This window comes from Diorhabda carinulata, chromosome 4, assembly GCF_026250575.1.
Source record: "Diorhabda carinulata isolate Delta chromosome 4, icDioCari1.1, whole genome shotgun sequence".
In the NCBI taxonomy this organism is placed as follows: domain Eukaryota; kingdom Metazoa; phylum Arthropoda; class Insecta; order Coleoptera; family Chrysomelidae; genus Diorhabda; species Diorhabda carinulata.
This window is the reverse complement of record NC_079463.1, coordinates 4,974,690-4,981,140: the sequence shown is the minus strand read 5'-3', so window position 1 is coordinate 4,981,140 and position 6,451 is coordinate 4,974,690.

Sequence of the window (6,451 nt, the reverse complement as noted above, 5' to 3'; positions counted from 1 at the left end):
AAATACTATTATTTACTAATAAGCAATTTATGTGATAACCAAAAAAATTATGAATGGTATAATAAAAAAGGGACCAGAACTAAAATACATTTTTGTGGTGTAATTTTCGTTTCTTTGGCAAGTAAGTAAGACAGGAATCAAAAAGTACTGATTATTGCGTTGACAACCCCAAATCACGTCCTAAATTATTTAACTCTTTTTAAATAATGTGATTCTTCGCAACTGGAACCAGACGTGAATTTGTCACCGGTGCACTGTTTGTCATAGCTTCCTCTTCATCATCCTCATTACTTCCCAAAACAATATGTTGCGTCATCGATACAAGTAAGTCTGCATTGGGAGAAACAGGTTTTATGACAGATTAACATTTGGATATCAGATCTACATGTGAGCTGTGTTTTGATGTCTATTTACCACACTATAATACATGTGATAAGACTTTTCACAACTTCAGAAACTGATATGGCTTTCGACTTCACTAGAAATTTCCTACAAACATAATAAAACTTTTCAAGAGAAATTTTGCAGCTGCTGCTTTCCTTTAGCAGTTTTTCTTTAAGACTCAATAAGAAAATAATTTAATCAATTCATTAAACATTTCTGCTTATAAATAAATGATAATTCAATAATTTCTCGTACGATTTACTGCCTGTGATAAAAAAAGGATCTAAAGAACATATTGAAAAGTGGTAGTAACTAGGACTTAATGAATATTTCTTCTATTATTTAGACGTACCCATATAATTTGATATTATAAATTCTACTACTATACTTACAAAAATATACATACCCTAAATGTCAGAAGAAATAATAACAGTGCCATGGATTGTTTGTCCATCATGTATTCGTAATAATTTTCAGGAATTCTCCAAGTACCATATAATCCTAGAAAGAATTGTAACAAAATGAAATGACATAGAATTCGAAATTAAGATTAGACTTGGAATATTATTTATATATAATATACCACATTTGATTGTTTAAAATTTTTAACGAAAGAGAAAAATACTTTATGATAATTAAAACTTTATAGACAATCTTTTTTTTAAATCATTTCAAATATATTGGAATATAACATAATATTGTATATTTGTCTTTGTTAATGTCATAAATAATTCATGGTAATTAAAGTGGTTTGGATAAAGGTATCAAATATGCATTGATGAATTTTCGATATTAGATAATGAATAATTTAATCACACTTCGTTCGATACGTGATTTTAGGAAATTAACAATAAAACTTATTATATTTCATAGTTGATATTCTTTATACAGTATGCAGTTGTCATCAAGATATTATCACTTTGGGTTAATTAAGTTGGTAAACAGTTAACCTTCAGTCTCTGAAGACGATAACTTGGTTATCGAAACGCGCGTCTTACAGTGTAATTGTGAGTGTTGGTGTGGTGGTAGTGTAAACAGTGTATTCAGTATACATTGGGTTAATATTTTGTTAGAGATACGAGCTCAATAAAATTGTACCAAAGAGATTCTAAGCAAGTTTTACATAATAGATGTCCGTTTTTGAATATGACAATTTGAAAACGGATGAATATTATAGGAGATTCACTTCTTTTCCAAGCTATGCAGAAAATAACAATCCTTTATGACGTCCTATTTGACTAATCCAAAAACAAAACGACGGTCTCTTTATATCTCTAATATTTTTGAACAATTATCATATAGAGCGTTTCATTTTGACCAGAAGCCAACAAGATTTTTGATACTTCTTCATTTGAGGGCCTACATTATCCAATTTTTCCAATCTAGCTTAACCCTTTGAAGCTCTGCCCATTGATCTTCGGCATCTTTTTGAATGCTCGTGTCGACAGCCAACCCTCCTCCGTATTTGGAGGAGGGTTGGCGTCTCTTACTCTCGTCTTCTCTCTAATGTCGGAACTGCGCTTTCCATTGTCATAGACACTGTCTCGGGGATAGATTTCCTTCTATTGAGCTGAGAAGATTGTCTCCATCTTCTGTTATGAGGACAGCTCAGGTTGGTTAAAGTGGCGAAACATCCGAAAAGATTTAGCTGCTACTCAATTTTTGATAAATTTAATGTTATAAAAGGAATAAAATTCTGTTTTGAGACAGCCGTCGATCCAATACTCTGTATTTGAATATTTTCTCTAGTACGAAATTTCCCGGATTATACAGAATAGGTACCAAAATATTTTTCAACTCATCCAGCTTCACTGATATTGAAATCGAACTTTATTAGTCTCTTAATGTATAGAATAACAATTTTCACATGTTATGATTTTGATTAGAAAAATAATTCATAGTTTTCGATAATTTTAGTGACCTACCAGAGAATTTAATATGCCAATTTTTTCCCAAAACCTAACAAATATGACAACAATCAAAATCAATACCAATTTCAACTATTCTGTGCTTTATTCCTAAATTTGAATTTTGCGTTCCTGTTTCAATAATTGTTCGTTCCCCGGGAATATTTGATGGTTCAGAGATAAAGCCCAAACGAATAAAACAAATATATAATTTTGTTGCAGCTGTACCGAATGCGTCCAGGGATATAAAATATACCTTTTCTGTTTTGAATTGCATTTCGATGCTGGTTCACAACAAAATGTTTCGAACGAAATATCTACTACGCATTTACAGAATGCACGTAGTCAGTTGCATCGGGGTTGATGCAATTAAAAAATGTATACGCGATCCTACAGAGTGGCATAAACTACTGTTGGACTTTTTCCTGGTTCGTTTCAACGCATTCATTCTTAATCCACTATAATATTTCTGAATATTATTATCAGGATTTCTTCGATTGAAATGAAATTATTTTATTTTTCAATGTCGTTTGCTTAAATTATCTTTACATGAAAATAGCTTGTAAAATCAATTTCATCCAAGCCACTTCTTCAGATTTGTGAATAAAAATAATTACTCTGCAATCCCGAAAATAGGTTGGATAAGCCTTATTCATTCATCCGGGTTACATGTATAAATTCTTGTGTCGTCTTTTTGCGAAACAACGTTTTCCTTAGCCAAATGTGAATATTTTGTTCTTCAAATTTTTTAATAAACTTAACCAGTGGGTTCACAATTGACTTTCTTTGTTTTGATTATCGTTTGATAAAACAAAAATCAACACAGTTTAACAAGTGTATGATATAAAAATATACTTTTTTTAATAATATATGAATAATAATTACCATTCTTTAGAATGAGAAAACTTAGATTCAATGAAATGAGAAGAACGCCAAAAGGAAGATCAAAATCAGTAAATTTCAATCTCTTTTTTTATTATTCTCAACAAAAAACTATGTAGAGTTTGATTTTTTCGTTGATTGAAAAATGTTTGTTGCTATTTACAGACAATGTAGCTACGAAAACACATTTTCGATGTACACATAAGCGCACACCATCCCTGACAACTGCCATTTAACAATAAATCAAAAAGAGATAACAACCGTTACTCTAGTGATGGGTGAGAGAGACGCAATTGGTTAACTCGTGGACAATTTAGGTCCTCTGGATGTTCCATGGATGATTTTGGTTTTATCTCAGTTCGATGCAGTGCGAGTGCATTAGAAATGTGCATTCGGCCCTGCGTGATTCAAACAGGCGACCGACGGGTTAATATCGATTGCGTATACAGAGAATGTTGTATTGTGTAATGGTGATTGGGATTTCGGGAAAAACGAAATATTTTCAATGGCAGACAGAATACAGGATGGCTCTTCTTCGATTTAACCGATCAATTCTTCAGCTTGTGCGAAATTTAATAACGAAACTGATGATAATGACTTGAAACTGAAAATAAAATTTTGTTTGATATTAATACAAACAATTGTTTTGCTTTTTCAATATTTCACTTTTTTTCGATTTCATTTAACCATTTTTTTGTCATAACATAGCTTCTACTTATTTTTCAGATCTAAAAATAGCTAGTGCCATCTAGTGATCAAGAATATGGTGTGTGCGGAAACAACTCAATTCATTGAACTTATTCATTGTTTCTATTGACTCTTATTGGCTCTATTCGATTAATTCTGCCAGGTCCAGTCCAGTAAGATGTATTAATACAGGTGTGTGATGATGAATCAAAGTTTCTTCCATGTTAAACTAATTTGAAACGGAAACGGAACATTGATGTCATGATACTAAGACCAAATTTTACAGAAAATGGTATCAAATTCACCAAAAATATCCAAAGTTTTGATTTTTCAATTATCAAAATGGCATATATAGAAAACAGATCGTAGAAATGAATAAAATTGACACCATGGCAAAAGTTATAGCGAAATTTTTGAAACTACCGAATCCGGTGTTAATACAGGCCTCTATTTTCGATGATGATCTTTCAATGTCGCGGGGTTTGGAAATTCAGCAAAATTGGTTCGCAAAACGAAAATATCAAGAATTATAATAGAATTAATTCAGCCTCCGATGCGACTAGAACCTGAATACAACCATTCTATGAAAGCTCAGAACGTTTCTCCATCAACTTCGACTTCAGTTAATATTTAAACTTGAAGCAAAATGACTTACCAGAGATTACTTTCCAAACAAGTGGGACAATGGCATTTTTCTACAAATCGCAATTTCATCAACACCAAAAAGAACGTTAGCTACGTCAGAGCAATGACAATAATTAACTTCGCGTTTTGTAGCCAATAGATCTGCGTCTGATTCCCAGACCGGGGACTTTCTTTCTCCATTTTTTAAAAAGTTCGAAATCGCTCTCTACAGTAAGATGGACGGTAGTTGATCTCTTATGTAGATAAATGAAATATGAATGTAGTTCATGTTTCTAATGATAGCTCAATTGGCACAGCTTCTACCGCGTAACTGGCACCATTTTTATTTTCGATGGTCTAAATTCTTTTTTCGTTAAAGAAACAACTCTGAGTAAGTCTTTGCTTTCTTCACTTCCCTATTAGCTCATTTACCTAGCTTACTCCAATACCAAAAATAAAGATACGAGCTAGACTTTACAGATGATGAGAACACTCGAAATGAAAATACAAAGAAGTATACGAGACAAAACTCTGTACAACAGAATACGGAATGAATAACACCAAAGTGGAATATTTGTTATAGGAAGGTAGAGACGAAAATATTGGAACGAAGATATAAAAAGAAAGACTATAGACTTGTTAAGAATGCAAAAATGAACAACCCAGAAGAAAGAATACCACCTAAGCAATGGCGGTAATGCTGGACTTCGTCTTCTGTAGAAGACATGCCAGTAATGAACAGGTAGTTGCCTATTGATATGGTCATCTTTGTAAGAAATAAGAAGAAGACCTAACTCGCTCAAAATGTTGATAAAGAAATTTAGTTCTCGATGTCACTTGTTATGATTTTTTACTAGTTTCATTCTAAAACACAGAGTTAGTTTAAAAATGCCATATATATCACCCCACGGTTTTATAATAGTGGCATTGAAATCAAGTTATCTTTCAATATTACCACAATTAAAATATTAACTTAGTTTCAATAAGGTTTTTTTTTAATTAAGAAATTTGATCCTAAAATGGAATTAAATATTAACGGTGGAGAAAATAATTCATAAAAGAGAAAAACAATGGCTGCTCATTGATTTAAAATTAGCTTTTGTCGAACGATTCTACAAAAATGACAATGGACAAAGAAACCTCTATAATGGTCGCTCTCTTTTCTTATGACCTTCCATCAATTGACAACACCCTTTTGTATCTCGCGATCTGGTATTGTTGAAAATTATCGTAATTTTATCATAAAATGTTAGAATGGAAATCCAATTCTCTTGAACGTCTCATTAAGAAATAATCGCTTTCCTCTATTTTTCTTCTACACGTCATTTTAGTGTGCCAGAGAAATAGTGAAATAAAGTGAATAAAACTCAAATATTCCACACATTCCAATCTTGTATTAATTTTGTGCCTCTTTCACGTTTTATATTCATTCCCAAAGCATGCGTATTGATACTCGATATAGAGCAAAATGCTATTTATTGTCACCATCCTGGTTGACCATAACCTCAAAAAATGGATTGCCAAATATTGTTGTCTTCATTATATAAACGAATGATTCCTATTGATGAAACAATTTTCGTTTATGACAAATATTGTTAAACTCTGACTAGCTACGAAGAAAAATAGTATACACTACTCGGGTAGAAAGTTTAAAGCTTATATCTACGCGACATGATACCCGAGACAATATTTTTTTATTCAAAAAAATGAACTTTTGTATCCCTTGGTCGTAGAAATCTACCACCTGTCAATGGAAGCAGTGTGTGAAAGACGTCTTCAGCTTTCCACCTTTTCCACAATTGTCATCCGAAGACAGGATTTTTTTGAGGTGCAAGCAAACGTGAAAATCACTGGAAGGTATATCAAGAATGTAGGGTGGATAATCGAACAAGCTCCAATTAGATCTAAATAAATGGCGAGACTCAATTTCCGCAATTTTTTATGCAATACTACGAAATGCTGGATTC